General features: G+C 33.7%; 1 long non-coding RNA gene across 1 annotated transcript; it reads left to right on the top strand.

Annotated features, from left to right (window-relative positions):
* Positions 1-101: 101 nt before the first annotated feature.
* Positions 102-8,675, top strand: LOC141633087 (uncharacterized). Its single transcript, XR_012537893.1, has 3 exons — positions 102-472; positions 732-770; positions 8,424-8,675. It is a non-coding gene; the product is annotated as an uncharacterized LOC141633087 (long non-coding RNA).
* The last annotated feature ends 5,988 nt before the right edge of the window (positions 8,676-14,663 follow it).

Here is a 14,663-nt window from a genome sequence, read left to right as displayed (position 1 = left end):
TTAGGTTGAGCAACTAGCTTCATTAGGCTAGTAGCTTAAGTGGTCCCACTAAAAAAAACAACTAATAAAAAATTAATTGAGTTCAATCAAGCTAATATAAACAAGGCTAAACCATTGTACAAGTTTGATAGTTGTAGCTTAACATTTGATGTGGCAAAGGTAAGCTAGTTGCAACTAGCTTACCATTGGACTTGCTCTTAATCAGCACTCAGCAGTTAGTCCCTCCTTTAACAAGCACATAGTTAACCATAACTCTGATTTTGATATGTAGATTTGATGGTGAGATGAGATTTATCAAAGTGGTTTATCAAGTTATGAAAATCAACATATCAAAATCAGAGTAACTGAATAGTTGTTCCTATCTTTTAATTTGGGGATTAATTGAAGGCTGATCGTCTTTTAAATTTGCGGGTTTCATTAGAAAGATGAACTTCATCTCTCTCGATTACCACTATCATCTTTTAATTACCCGGTAAGTGCTTTTTGCTTCATCTTTTTTCTTCGTGAAGTTCTTTTAGGTTATACTGAGTTTTTATAGATGTAATATAATTTGGGGATTAGCTTAACTTACTGAGTTTGACGATGGCAGATTCGATTAGTGGTAATCGACTTAATTTGCAAAAATGATTTGCGGTGTTTATTGTGAAGAAGACTCAATTTGCGAAAATGATTTGACTATGCAAATTCTCCAAATTAACTAATCAAGAAATAAACTTGATTAATGATGGCAGGTTTATCTCCAGAGAAAAGGAAGATGGCAGTATTATTTGGTAATGTTTATTATTTGAGTTTTGGATTCTACGGTTTTGTTTGGTTATGATTTAACTTGAAATCTAAAGACGTTTAATTTACTTGATTATGAAATGACTGAATATTGAAAATTAGGGGGTTTTGTTTGACTTATAATCCTGAAATCATACCATTTCTTTTTGATTTCTAAACATTTTTTTAACTTCCTCTCAATGTTTGTCAATAACCTTCTTTGACATAGTTAATCTTAGTTTTTTGGTTGTTGCTCTCGAGGACAATAATGAAAATTTCAGGTAGGTAACTATAAGTATTGGTTTTAAAATGATTGATACTATCAATTGTACGACTACTAAATTAGGACATGTTCATTTTGTTAATTATTGCGAGACTGCTATATTTTAAGACATGCTCCCTCTGACTCTTTAAAATCGTTCCATTTTTCAAAATTTTTGATGTGAATTTTGATCAAATAGGTCAATTCAAAGAATCAGACGGAATAATTTGTACTAATTTTTATTATATTTTAATTTGTTTCACCTTGCAAAATTAGCTAATTTACAGCTATGCAAATTGTTAATAATACTCTGTGTAAATTTTAGTAGCATTTGGGAGGAAAATTCAAGGTAACCTGTCCTATATTAATGTTTGTTAAATTAGCAATTATTGTAAACATATGCTCAATGTTGCCTTGCTGTTGTCTTCGCCAAATTATATATCCAAACACTTTGTTTTCCAATTCCCACTCCTTCCCAATTTCATTATTTGAAAAAGGTTACTGCCTAGCTATTTTTCACTTTCTTATCAATTTGGTTTTGATTTTTGCTTTTTAATGCAAACAATAGTACTATATTTACAAGTTAATTAAATAACAAATTCAGGTATTCAACTATTGCTAGATTATTAGCTGTTTAAGAGTGAATGAGATTAGTAAAATTTGTGACGATAATTTGTTGTCATTAGCATTTTGCATAGGAATAAACATATTTTGTACAAATGTCAACTACTCAACTTTTATCAATTCCTAAATTGCAAAGCCAGCTAATTGCAACATTCAAGAATAAGGAAGCGGGAAATCTGTGTTTTGGCAACTAAAATACATTTTTTTTCTTTGTATTGAAAGATTTTAACCATGAAGTAATTCAGGATATCTCTTATTCTCTTTTATGTCCTTTGGTCGTCTTCTCATATTTGTTGGAACCCAACTTCACTGCGATATCCTGTAAGATATTGCTTATGGTTCGCATTTTGGTCTCATTAGAAAACTGTTAGAATCAATCCGAATAGAGACCATAAACTTCATACTAAATTACTCGGTATAAACTGAAGAGCGGAAGCGTACCTGATTACATGACGAGAGAGATTGGAATAAACCGTCTGAAGGGACGGTCTTCAGGATTAGGTCTTCTAGTGGACACACAAACCATGAGGATCTCTCTACTGATGGGATGCGGGGAGATTAGGTTATTGTGAGCTACCAGGGACCATAACCCAGGTGACTTATATATAGTCTCCTTAATCTAATGCGCCCATCATGCATTAGTAACCTAATGGGTATCTACACAATTAAGATATCCGGCCCATACTTTATAAGACGTAATTAATATGCCCGTATTCTATTATCCAGATGGATCACTATATTGGGCTAAACTTAAACGATAGCAAACAAATACAATATGTATAATAGTGTGTCCACATAAATAGTATTAGACCCAATATTCTTACAATCTCCCACTTGGGTCAAATACAGATAGTGTGTGACATCTAAAAATTGTATTCATTTTATAACCTTACGCGCTCAACAGTGCTATCAATAATCCAACCGTCTTATGCAATTCGGTCCATCAATCATACTAACATAGGATCAAAGCGGCTTTTGCTACAGTTTATCGTAACAGGACCCTCAATGGTCACGTATGTCAATATAACCAACGACATGAATCGAGCATGGGAGTGCAGCATGAAAATAGCATCCGAATGTGATCCAAATATGCATATTTCCAACTGGTCCACCTTAGTGAGATCAACCAAAATAATACAGAGTGAAACCGAAAACCGAAATCCTTATTTCTGCAGAACTTAATAACCGTAAACTTTAATGTGTCTAACATGACAAACTCCCACTTAAACTGAAGTTCCTTAAAACTGACGCACCCATTTGAGCAATAAGCTCAAGAAAGACCGTGGGTGGTAATTCCTTAGTAAGCGGATCCGCAAAATGGAGTTTGTATCAACATGTATAATTGACACCTTTTCACTCTGAATTGTTCCTTAAACAATACATCACTTGTATTGTTATTAGAAACTATAACAATTGTCACATTTGTCACAAATTACTTAAGTGGTCTTTCAATACCGTACCGAATTTGCAGCCTCATGACAAATGTTCATAACCAACTAGGAGTCGAAATACCGAATGATCTCAACCTGAATCGACCTCCTATAAATAATGTTTTGTTCCAAATATAAATGACCAACAATATATTTAGCTGCCCTTAGTGGATCTAAGATCCTAATCCGTATTGCCTTAATATCTGTCCAACAAACTTTAGAATGTACGCAATATCCAAACGCATACAAGCTAAATTTATACCATAATACTTAAACACATTAAATATTTCCTGAAACACATGAATTTAAGCATTAATGAATTTTTCTGAATATTTTCGTTAGGGCATTTGAGACTAATTTGTCTCCTTTACTGAAAGGGTATTAACTAGAAATATTTACTTACTCCCACTGAATCTTGAGTATCTACAATCATCTACCCATTCATCTAAAACAAATAAGATGACAGCAAGGTAGATTTGCAATCTTTATGACGGAAAACCTTACTTGAGCTTTATTGGATGAATTCCCTTATTGCAGAAAATCTACTTTGAATCTATTGAATCAAAGTTCTAGTTACTGCACTGAATAGTTTCATCAATGTCACAATTGCAAAACAAACCTTTAACATTCATCCAATATAACCAAAAAACCGAATTTGCCCAAAAGTCCTTATAGTCAATACCGACACGATGATCCTGATTGTCACATTACCTTTTACACCCTTCTTGGTAACAAATGAATATTTGAAACCAATATATTTCACACTTTAGGTAATGGAACAAAGTCCAAATATCATCATTCATCAAATGACTTATTTTCTTCATGGCATCAATCCACTTATATGAGTTAGGACCTTCAATGGTTTGGCAAAAGGCGATTAAATCATCTTTAGCATTCCATTTTCTAACTCTTATTACAACTAATTAGTCCGTCACTACATTGTTGTCCATTTTTATCCATATAGGAAAACAATGTAATTATTATAATTGTATTTACCTTATTATGTGGATCTTCTAATGAATTGGTTATTTAGATATTTGAGTTTGTTTAACCAAATTGATCTTATAATCATGTATAAGGAGACTTAAAACAATGTCAATTACCTTTTCTCCCACTCAAACTCAATATTCTCAATGAACCCCTTAATTTCCGTCTTAAATAGCTTTATTGTGGGATCATTACTTTATTACCCGTAAAACTTTAAGTACTATCCAACAAAATAGTCATTGACTATCCTTAAGTCCAACTATTAACCTTATGACTTTTAAACCTCAACCTTAATTAGTTGGACATAACGGATGTGTACATTATTTACACTATGATTAAATAGTCAATGGTATTGTTAGAAATTTATCCAGAGATAGCTGCAATCTTAAGAACTTATAACTAGAGTAATATAGAAAAGAGTATGAATAATCACACTCCTTACCAGGCCTTGTGATCTTGTTTGCATACATACTACACCATCCATATTAAGAATCCTCATATGCTGTAATAATATCAAATACAAGATCAAACTCCTCTAGAAATTCTTTAAAATAACCTTGGCGTTGTTATCCTTAATAGTCATTGCCAAAGTATTAACACTTATGAGCAAAATGACATAATTATTCCTTTACTGAGAAAAATAACTCAGTTAAATATGTACTAAAAACATCAATAAATTAAAACTTCTGACAAATGAGATTTAGATATTCATGCCTAAATTCCGTCTACAAATTAACATAATAATATAAACCATTAATACTTAAGTATAAAATGGTTCACTTATCCATATATGTTAATAGTAAGACATCTGAAATCACTTCATATCTAATCTCCCTTTAGTTTGTCTTTATCCCCTTAAATTTGAATATCCGAAGTAAAGAGGTTCAACAATTTCATTTTGACACAAAACATTAATTTTCTTTTAATGTGTCATACTGAAAAGAAATTGTTATTTCTTAATTTTTCTTTATATCCATTGAACTTTAATGCATGTTTACTTAAAAGAGATTCCAATCTAAACTATATAAAGTTATTAAAAATGATAGGTTCACTATTATTTGAATTAGGAAAATACAAAATTAATTATTTCTCAATAGACAAGAAACCAAATTTGTCCATACGAAAAATAACCCTCTCCACCTAAAGGCGGTGCCGAAAGTATTTTCCACATACAAATAAAAGAATAAGTCATTAATAATAACTAAATTAGTTGATTGTCTCAAATAACTTGGATGATGACATGCCCCAAATAGATGAATCTTTCATCATCAATTGGCTTGTAACATCTCAATTATACTTGCATCAATATACTTATGTGGGTGGAAAAACCAAATTCACCCACCAAACATGATTGGATATAAAAAATTAACCTTAGACAAACCGAATGAGAAGTTTAACTTTACCGACACGCCAAGCATTAAAACTGGTACTAGATTTTCCTTATGTGTCCAAACTCTTAACAAACTAATGACTAAAAAGGTCTAACCTTATGTTTGTTGTTATTTCTTTGAGTTTGACTTTTGCAGCTTCTTAATTAACTGAATTAACTTGATCGAATTAACTGAAACAATGCCCTTAGATATTTCCCTAAATTCGAATAATCACTAAACTCATGCATTTTGAATGTAATACTTCTCAAAGTTACATACCTTAGTCCTTACGATAACTTTTACCTTATGAGAAGCAGAATTATACATTCTTAAAGTAAGGTAAGATCAAAACAACCAGAGATAAAATTCACATTCTCTTACCATTCATTTAATAAATAGTTTCATCCGAATTGAGAATGTAACTGAAATGACAGATATAATAACCATAAATGTCAAACGAATGAACAAAACAACATCCTTATATTTTGAATAAATTCAAATAATTAAGGTGTCTTTCCGAAATTAATATTTAGTTACTAGACGTAAATATTAACTAGTTAAAGACACTACTTTTTAGTAATTGTAATCAAATATTGACGATACACTCACGTCGAATACTAAGCCTTCCTTTGGGCCGACCTAATAATCACATGAAAATCCGAATAATCGTCACATATTTATTACCCTACGTGTATATAATTCTGCCAAATAATGGTCTTCCTTTGGGCCGATCATTACTCGCATGAATTACACACACTAAATCGAACATTTGAATTTATTCACCCTAACAAATCAGTATGGGCATAATCCTTATGAGTGTCGTAAACATAATGACACTCCCTTAACTTGATTTTCAGATTCAAATATTGGCATCCCCATCAACACAAGACACCTAGCACAACATTAAGTTTAGTCTTTGGACATAAAATTAACTTGTAAGTGGTCATCTTGGTGTAGTGATCAAGTATTAACAATAAATTCCTGTCAAACATTAAGCCTTCCTTTGGGCCGACTTAATATTCACATGGAAACCTTAAAATTGTTACATACTTACCACCACAAGCATGACTGAATTTCGGCCAAATAATAGCCTTCCTTTGGGCCACCATTATCCGCATTTAAACTCAATCACACATCAGTCATAATATTCTAAATCATTCAACTTACACAATAGAGGTTACTTTGGCAACTTATTGTGTCGATCAAACAACCTAAAATAGTAGACCCGTTATTATAAATCCGATTTGGCCAATTATTAAATCAAAACACAAGTCTTTAATTGTGTCGATTTAACCTTTAGTGATAATTTGTAATATCTCAACCTTATATATACATCACCTTATCTTCCACTTGTCAAACTACCAATACATAATAAATGAAGTTCAATTAAGTTCCCATATTTACCAAATTCTTAAAACAATGACTTATCTTTAGTCAATAAGAATAATTCATCACTGGACGAAATTGAATTGATATACACCATACGCATAACAATTACCAAGCATGCGAACAAGCCTCATTGTCAAACGAAAGTCAGCAATGACTTAATTATCTCAATTCTCAACTTTGACAGGTGGAAGCCAATAAATCAATGACCAGATTAACAATATGGTAACTTTGGAGACACCAAGCCCAATACAATCATAAAATCCGATGCACATGACACGCGGAACACAATATTAATAGCATGTCAACTGATCAAATATAATTCCGTAATCCTAAACAGCCATATTACCATAGAGTGCAAGAATAAAGTTAACTTTTCATCCATAGCCGCAATAAGAATTAATCTTACACGAATTGTAACTGGATTATTATACCTAAACATCAGTTATATAATTATTCTTGCCGTAACATGACAATTAATGAATCTTAAGTTACGGAAATCACTTGCATCCATAAATTAATGTTAAACATACCAAACACATTTATAATTATGATGGGCGTAGCCATAGTGGCATACAATTACCATTAACCAACATGTCAACCGAATATGTTAATAAGTGGCAGAACAAACAATTGAACACATGACTAAATCTTACTAATTGCCACATATTGATAATCTGTTTTTCCTTAATCCAACTGTAGCCATGAGTAAATTTATTGCCAGAATATTGATTAGCCGACATGAGGTCTTTAAGACCCAAGGTCCCAACAACCAATCACTTAAAAGTTAATCCATGACCAAAGCATATCATGACTAACACTAGACAGTATATATGTCTATATGACGGTGGAACTTTATTACCATGTTATTAACTAATTGCCAAATTGTGCGTAGGTTCTGATTACAAAGAAATCACATATAACTGCGTCGATTGAACACCGATTGAACGCACATCACCGAAATATGTAAAAACCTAAATACCGATCCAAATAATTTAATATGAAGGTGGCTCTGATACCACTTGTTAGAATCAATCCGAATAGAGACCATAAACTTCATACTAAATTACTCGGTATAAACTGAAGAGCGGAAGCGTACCTGATTACATGACGAGAGAGATTGGAATAAACCGTCCCAGGACGGTCTTCGGATTAGGTCTTCTAGTAGACACACAAACCATGAGGATCTCTCTACTGATGGGATGCGGGGAGATTAGGTTATTGTGAGCTACCAGGGACCATAACCCAGGTGACTTATATATAGTCTCCTTAATCTAATGCGCCCATCATGCATTAGTAACCTAATGGGTATCTACACAATTAAGATATCCGGCCCATACTTTATAAGACGTAATTAATATGCCCGTATTCTATTATCCAGATGGATCACTATATTGGGCTAAACTTAAACGATAGCAAACAAATACAATATGTATAATAGTGTGTCCACATAAATAGTATTAGACCCAATATTCTTACAAAAACAACTTTGGTTGTGTGGTCGAATGTATGTGTGAATATCACTTCTCAGTGTATAATTGGTTTGAGTTTAATGATCAGCATCGTCATACAAGCTTCTGAGTGTTACAATGTATTTAACAGGAGTAGAGGTTGACGAATTGTGTGGTGCCAGTGAGCCTAAAAAGCAAAAGGCTTCCACTGTTATTAGCCTATTAACAATATTTTATCTGTGCTAACACGGTATGATGCATTGCGGAGAAAATCTGGCAAGAGATGCACTGTGGATAGGATGAGTATTTCCAATTCTGCCTTATTAACATCACTTGGTAGAATGAAACAAAGCTTTGTATTATGAGTTATTTCAGTTTCTTAAAATGTTACGTCGCTCTGAAAGGACCTTTATAAATTAAATATGTTATTAATTTTTTGTTTATTTCCGATTATTACCAATTGATCCACATTTACCCAGCATGCCTATTGTTTTTACAAGCGAAGCATTCTTGAAACTGACTGGTGCGTAAAAGTTCCCTTTGTAAACCATATTAGCGTCTCTTGATGAAATCGTTGATTATGGTTACTGACAACTAATATACGTTTTTTTCTAATATAAAATAGAGGGTTTTAGTGAACTACGAAGTATTTAACATTTATCTACGATTTACGATTTAATTTATTCACACTTCTTTGATTATTTTCTATTTTAACTTGACCTAGCAAACGGGACATTCGGTTCGTTTATGGATATCGACATTTTGATTTAATAAGGGTTGATCTTAATTTCGGTTTCAGTTCGACTTCGATCAGTTTTATTCCGGTTAGCCATTTTAATGGTTTGTGCTATTTCGAGTCTGGTGCGGTTCGGTCAATATTAGTTCAATAGAGTTGCGCGTCATAATTTTTCTTGAGTTAAAGGTACCTTATCTATTTCAATTTGGATACAATAATTCAAAATACCATTAATAAATAAAGAATTAACAAAAAAAAAATACCTGAAATAAGAGTGTTTTTATAAGAAAATAAATAGTTATGATTCAGGTCTATCAGTTCGGATGTACTCTGATTCAGGTATCATTCAATTACTATTGAATTTGGTTGAACTTCTGTTCGATTCAGATTTAGTGCAGTTTCAGATACTATTCAAGCTATTCACATCAAGTGTTCGATCGTTTATCAATTCGGATATTTTCTATCGGATCTTTCAGCTCGAGTTCATTTTGCCAGCTCTAATTTCAACCTTAACGTTATTTTTAGAAATAACTTAAGTAAAAGAATAATTCATTAAAAATGTAGATATGCAAATTGATAAAAGTATATGCCATAAAAGTAAGTCATACACTCATACATATACTCAGATACGGGTTTCACTAGCGAGCATTTCAAAATTTATGGCACAGGTTCACTCCATCACTCTAGCTTTCAAATTTTTTTTACTTAATTATATACTGTACGTTATTATAATTGTTAAATATTTTAATTAGTTTATTATAAATAATTGTGGAAATTTAACCCTCTTTTTGTGTTTAGCATGAAAATTTAAATTTTTTTAATGTTATTTAATTATATTGATTATACAACTAATTATTTATTTAGTTAAACATTTACATATTTCTAAAAAATACTCAATTTCATAATTAATATGTTACCTACATAAATAAACTGTTATACATAGATTAATATTATACCCGTGCATATATGCACGGGTTACACACTAGTTTGGAGCATAAAGCAACTCCATCCCAAGATGAAGACATGCCCGACAGTTCGACATCACAACGAAGGACTAAAAGAGGCCGTTCCGAAAGAAACTAGGATGTTAAGCATGTTTATGACATTTAGAACAATGTAAGACTTATTTCTTTTAATTAGTGATAATTGAGTGGAATAATTTAAGTGGGTAAGAGTTTGGATTTTAATGGAACTTGAAATGTGTAACCCAATTTAAGTGTAGTGGAACTTCAAGTGTGTTTCTGTTGCAGCAATGGGGCAATTAAGTTTATCCTTGATGGAATGTGGTCATGTAATTATCGTCTATTGCTGTTTTTTTAAAACTTACAGGAGAAAGCTGCGCGATAGGAAGCTTCTGCCCACATTAAAGTTGTGTTATTTTTTTTTAAAAAAGTAGCGGTTTTCTGTTGAGTAGGGAAAGCCGTGGGTAAGGGTCACGGCTTTTGTAGAAATATGGGAGGCAAAATTTACAGCAGGTACTGGATGTTCAACTTCAGATCAAGAAAATCATATGAAAACGCTACCGAGGGCAACGGCTTTGTGGGAGAACAGTGAAAAAAAATTAAGTGATGACGTGGACCCATTTGGAAGAAATAGTTTCAAATGAGCCCTAAAGCGAGAAATAGTTTGGTAAATAACCCCAATTCGATAAAAAGTTCTTTTGATAAAACCATTTGATATGTGTTTTGGTGATTTCAGGTCATTAAACAAACGAATTGGCTTGCACAATCATGAAGATACTACTATTATTTATGCTGTTACGTACACTAAGTTAAGAATTGATATATGGTTTAGTTATTACTCCTATCACTCCTGTTATTTACATACTAATTGCTTCCTTTTTGTTGAGTAAAGCGTATACTTTTAGAAATTGAGATTGAGAAATCTAAGACTACTTTTCATGACAGGTTGCTTTTCTTGATCAAATGAAGTAGAGAGACATAATACAAATACAATAACATCGATATGAGCACGCAGTGGCGGATCTTGAACAAATTTTCAAGGGAGGCCATAAATTAAGCACGAAAATTCTTTGACAAGAATTTCATAATTGTTTTGATATTAAAATTTAAGAATTATTTGTTGTATATTTGTTTTTGAAATTTATAAAAAAATTAGTTTCAAACGAAACACTAATAGTAGCAATTTTTGCATTAAATATGTCAAAGAAGAAAAATATTGCAATTCCATAAAGGAGAGCGTGTCAGAAAAAAAGAGAGATAAAATAAATGGATATTTTTTTGAAATTTATAAAAAAAAAAATTCACCTTTTTCTTTTTCAGTGATATTTTATTAAAAGATATAGTAAACAAACAAAAAAGACGGATAATTTCTACGGAGTACTAAATAAAATTTCTTTATTTTTATATTCAACGTATATGATAATTTTAATGCAACTGTGCATCTTGTATAATTTCTTACATTAATTTTAAAATAAGACGGTCTTCTATCATAAGATGATTTCACATCAAAAATCCATTTCTATAAATAATCATTCATTTAGTAATCTTAATTAAAAAATTATTTTTATAAAAATGAGCCGTTTTAAAATGTGAGATCATATTACACTATAATTACTTTTTGCATTAAGCGACGATAAAGGAGGGCAGCTAGTCTTGTTTGTGACGGGCTAATCCCGTCACAAGCTTGTGACCTCTCACAAAAAGGAAGATGGGACAAGGTGGGGCACTCCCATGTGCTTTCCACTCACCTCTCAATAGGCATTTTGTGAGAGAAAATGGTATCCGTCACAAGCTTGTGACGGATATCGCCATTCGAGAATTTGTGAAAGGAGGGAGCATTAAATAAGTGAGTAGTCAATGAAATCAAGTAAACATCAACAATAAACCAAAACTAATATACCGTAGTACGGAGTAATACATCTACACTAATGAGTAATGACTAACATTATGGCTCACTTAGCATTATTTGGGATTTGGGCCGCTGAGTAAGAATCACATGCGTACTGGTTACTACCTTACCTTTTTGCTATGTGCTTTACATATTGGAGATAGCGAGTGGGGCCAACCAATAGCAAGACAAACAGATTAAAGATCGACAATTTACTAATTATCGTCGACAATTTTAACGAACTTTCAAAACTGCCCCTCCCTCACACTCCCCCTTATATTTTTCATATTCTTGTAAAAAATTAACCTTTCACATTTCCAATTTTTTTTTTAAAAAAAACCCGACTCACATAACAACAAAAAACCGTTTCAACCGTTTCAACCGCATCATTTCCGTCATCAAATTCAAACATTCAACAAGGTATGTGATTGTTATTAATTTTTTTTTGAGTATTTTCTTAGTTTGTAAATTTGTGACGGAATTAGGATAGATGCCTTTATTGTAGACGGAATTAGGATAGATGCCTTGATTTGAATCGGATTTAGTCGTGTATTGCAAAAAAAAAAACAATCGAGAAATTCAAAAAAAAAAAAAACAAAAAAAAAAAAAAAAAAAAAACATACACGGGTTTGGGACGAAGAACATTTTCGTCCCGTGTCCGGCGCCCTGATTTAAAATGTTCTTCGTCCATTATGAGTCTTGGACGAAAAACATTTTCGTCTGAGCCTGGACATGGACGAAAATGTTCTTCGTCCAAGCCCATTTTCGTGTTTTTTTTTTTGAATTTCTCGTATGTTTTTTTTTTTTTTTTTAAAAACTTATTTTTCCGTCTTGTTTTGTTATCGTTAAAAACTAATAAATTATTAATAATAAACCTCGTCCGTGGCGAACTCGTTGTAAATTTATTTATTTTATTTTTAAAATTTTTAAAAACTTATTTTTCCGTCTTGTTTTGTTATCGTTAAAAACTAATAAATTGTTAATAATAAACCTCGTCCGTGGCGAACTCGTTGTAAATTTATTTATTTTATATTTAAATTTTTTTAAAATTTATTTTTCCGTCTTGTTTTCTTTTCGTAAAATAATAATTAATTACTACTAATAAACCCCGTTCAGGGATATTTCGTTTTATTTTAATTTTTTAATTTACATAAACTTATTTTTATAAATTCTTTTGTTTTATTAATTTAAGTAATCAACGCGGTTTTGTTATTTTTTGAATAGATGGCCGGTGGAGGAAAAGACCGTCACGTTTGAGCTCGAAAGGGGCTCCAGTTTGAGTCTGAGGTTGGAGATGGTAGTACCCAGTCGTGGACTGCAGAGCAGTTGGAGGAGGTGGTTCGGTCTGGTGATGAGATAGGCGAGGAGGAGGAGCGAGTGCGTAGGGTGCCCCGTAGACAGGATGTGGAGGGGCGTTTTCAGCGGATGTCGGATGGTAGTTCTAGTAGTGTCGTGGCTCCGAAGAAGAAGAAGTCAGGTAAGTATGTCTCTTGGTTGATTTTCGATCCGGTTCCGGGTGGTCCTTAGTTTCCCCACGTGATTCCCAGCTTTGGGGGCCACATTGCCAACACCTTATGGACGACTCCTAATGAGGTCGGTCGACCAGTTTTGACGGGTTACCACCGGTTTGGTAAGACGAGGTTGTTGAGTTTTTGGCGACTACCTTCGGCCGTTCAGACTATTTATGACGGTAGTGGTCTTTCTCACCTATTAGATTCCATGGCCGAGCATTTTAACATGCCCCTTATTTCTGCTTTCGTTGAGAGATGACAACCCGACACCAACAGTTTTCATATGCCTTTTGGGGAGATGTCCATACTCCTTCACAATGTTGCGCAGATCTTAGGTGTCCGGGTTGATGGTAACTGTTGTAAGGTGTGTACGGACGGGACGTTGGCGGATCCCCTTATGTATGTTTGTGGCTTCTTTTCGAAGTCAGCAAACAAGTTGAGGTTGCCGTTAAACCCTAGTAAGAAGGCCCCTATTTACAAGAGTGGGGGTATATTGGTAGATGCAGTTTGTGACATGGCGGTATCTGGTTGTGATGTTGTTTTTGCTAAGGGGTTTTTGGTTGCGGTGTTGGGGTCGACACTTTTTGTCGACAAATCAGGTGATAGGTTAAGTCCTCAGTTGTTTCCCTTAGTGACTGATACTGATTGTGTAGACCACTACGCTTGGGGAGCCGGTGTACTAGCCTTCATGTACCGACAGTTGGGTGTGACTTCACGTGCTGGTGTGAAGACTATTGGTGGTTGCTTGACTTTGTTGCAATCGTGGATCTATGAGTATTTTTCTATGTTCAGACCCGGTCCACCTTCGGTAATTGACCCTACTCAGCCTCGGTCGTGTTCTTGGAGATCCGTTGGTCCCTTCGCTCAAAATGCGGAGAAATTGTTGGAGTATCGGAGGTTGTTAGATGGGCTTACTTATGCTTCCATTAGGTGGGATCCGTACGTGTCGCGTCAGAAGGAGTATCATCCTCGTACTCTGTTTGCCGGCTGTGTTCGTTTCATGGACATAGACGAGCCGTACCAGCCTGATCGGTGTTTACGACAGTTTGGGTATGTGCAGATAATATCCAATCCCATTATGAGAACGGTAGCGCATCGTCTTACTTTGGGGATAGGGTACGAGGTTAGTGACGGGGCTGCGGTGGCCGATCATCTTTGGGATTGCTGGGAGGATCACTTGGTTCACCTTCTCGTAGATCGAGACCAGTTAGTTTCCCGGGTGAGACGGCGCCAGATTCTGAGGATTGGTATAATGGGAATTCTCACCCGTTGATCATTGATCCCGACCACCATG

This window comes from Silene latifolia, chromosome Y, assembly GCF_048544455.1.
Source record: "Silene latifolia isolate original U9 population chromosome Y, ASM4854445v1, whole genome shotgun sequence".
Taxonomy (NCBI): Eukaryota; Viridiplantae; Streptophyta; class Magnoliopsida; order Caryophyllales; family Caryophyllaceae; genus Silene; species Silene latifolia.
The sequence above is the reverse complement of the archived record's forward strand: the minus strand, read 5'-3'. Positions and strand labels throughout refer to the sequence as shown.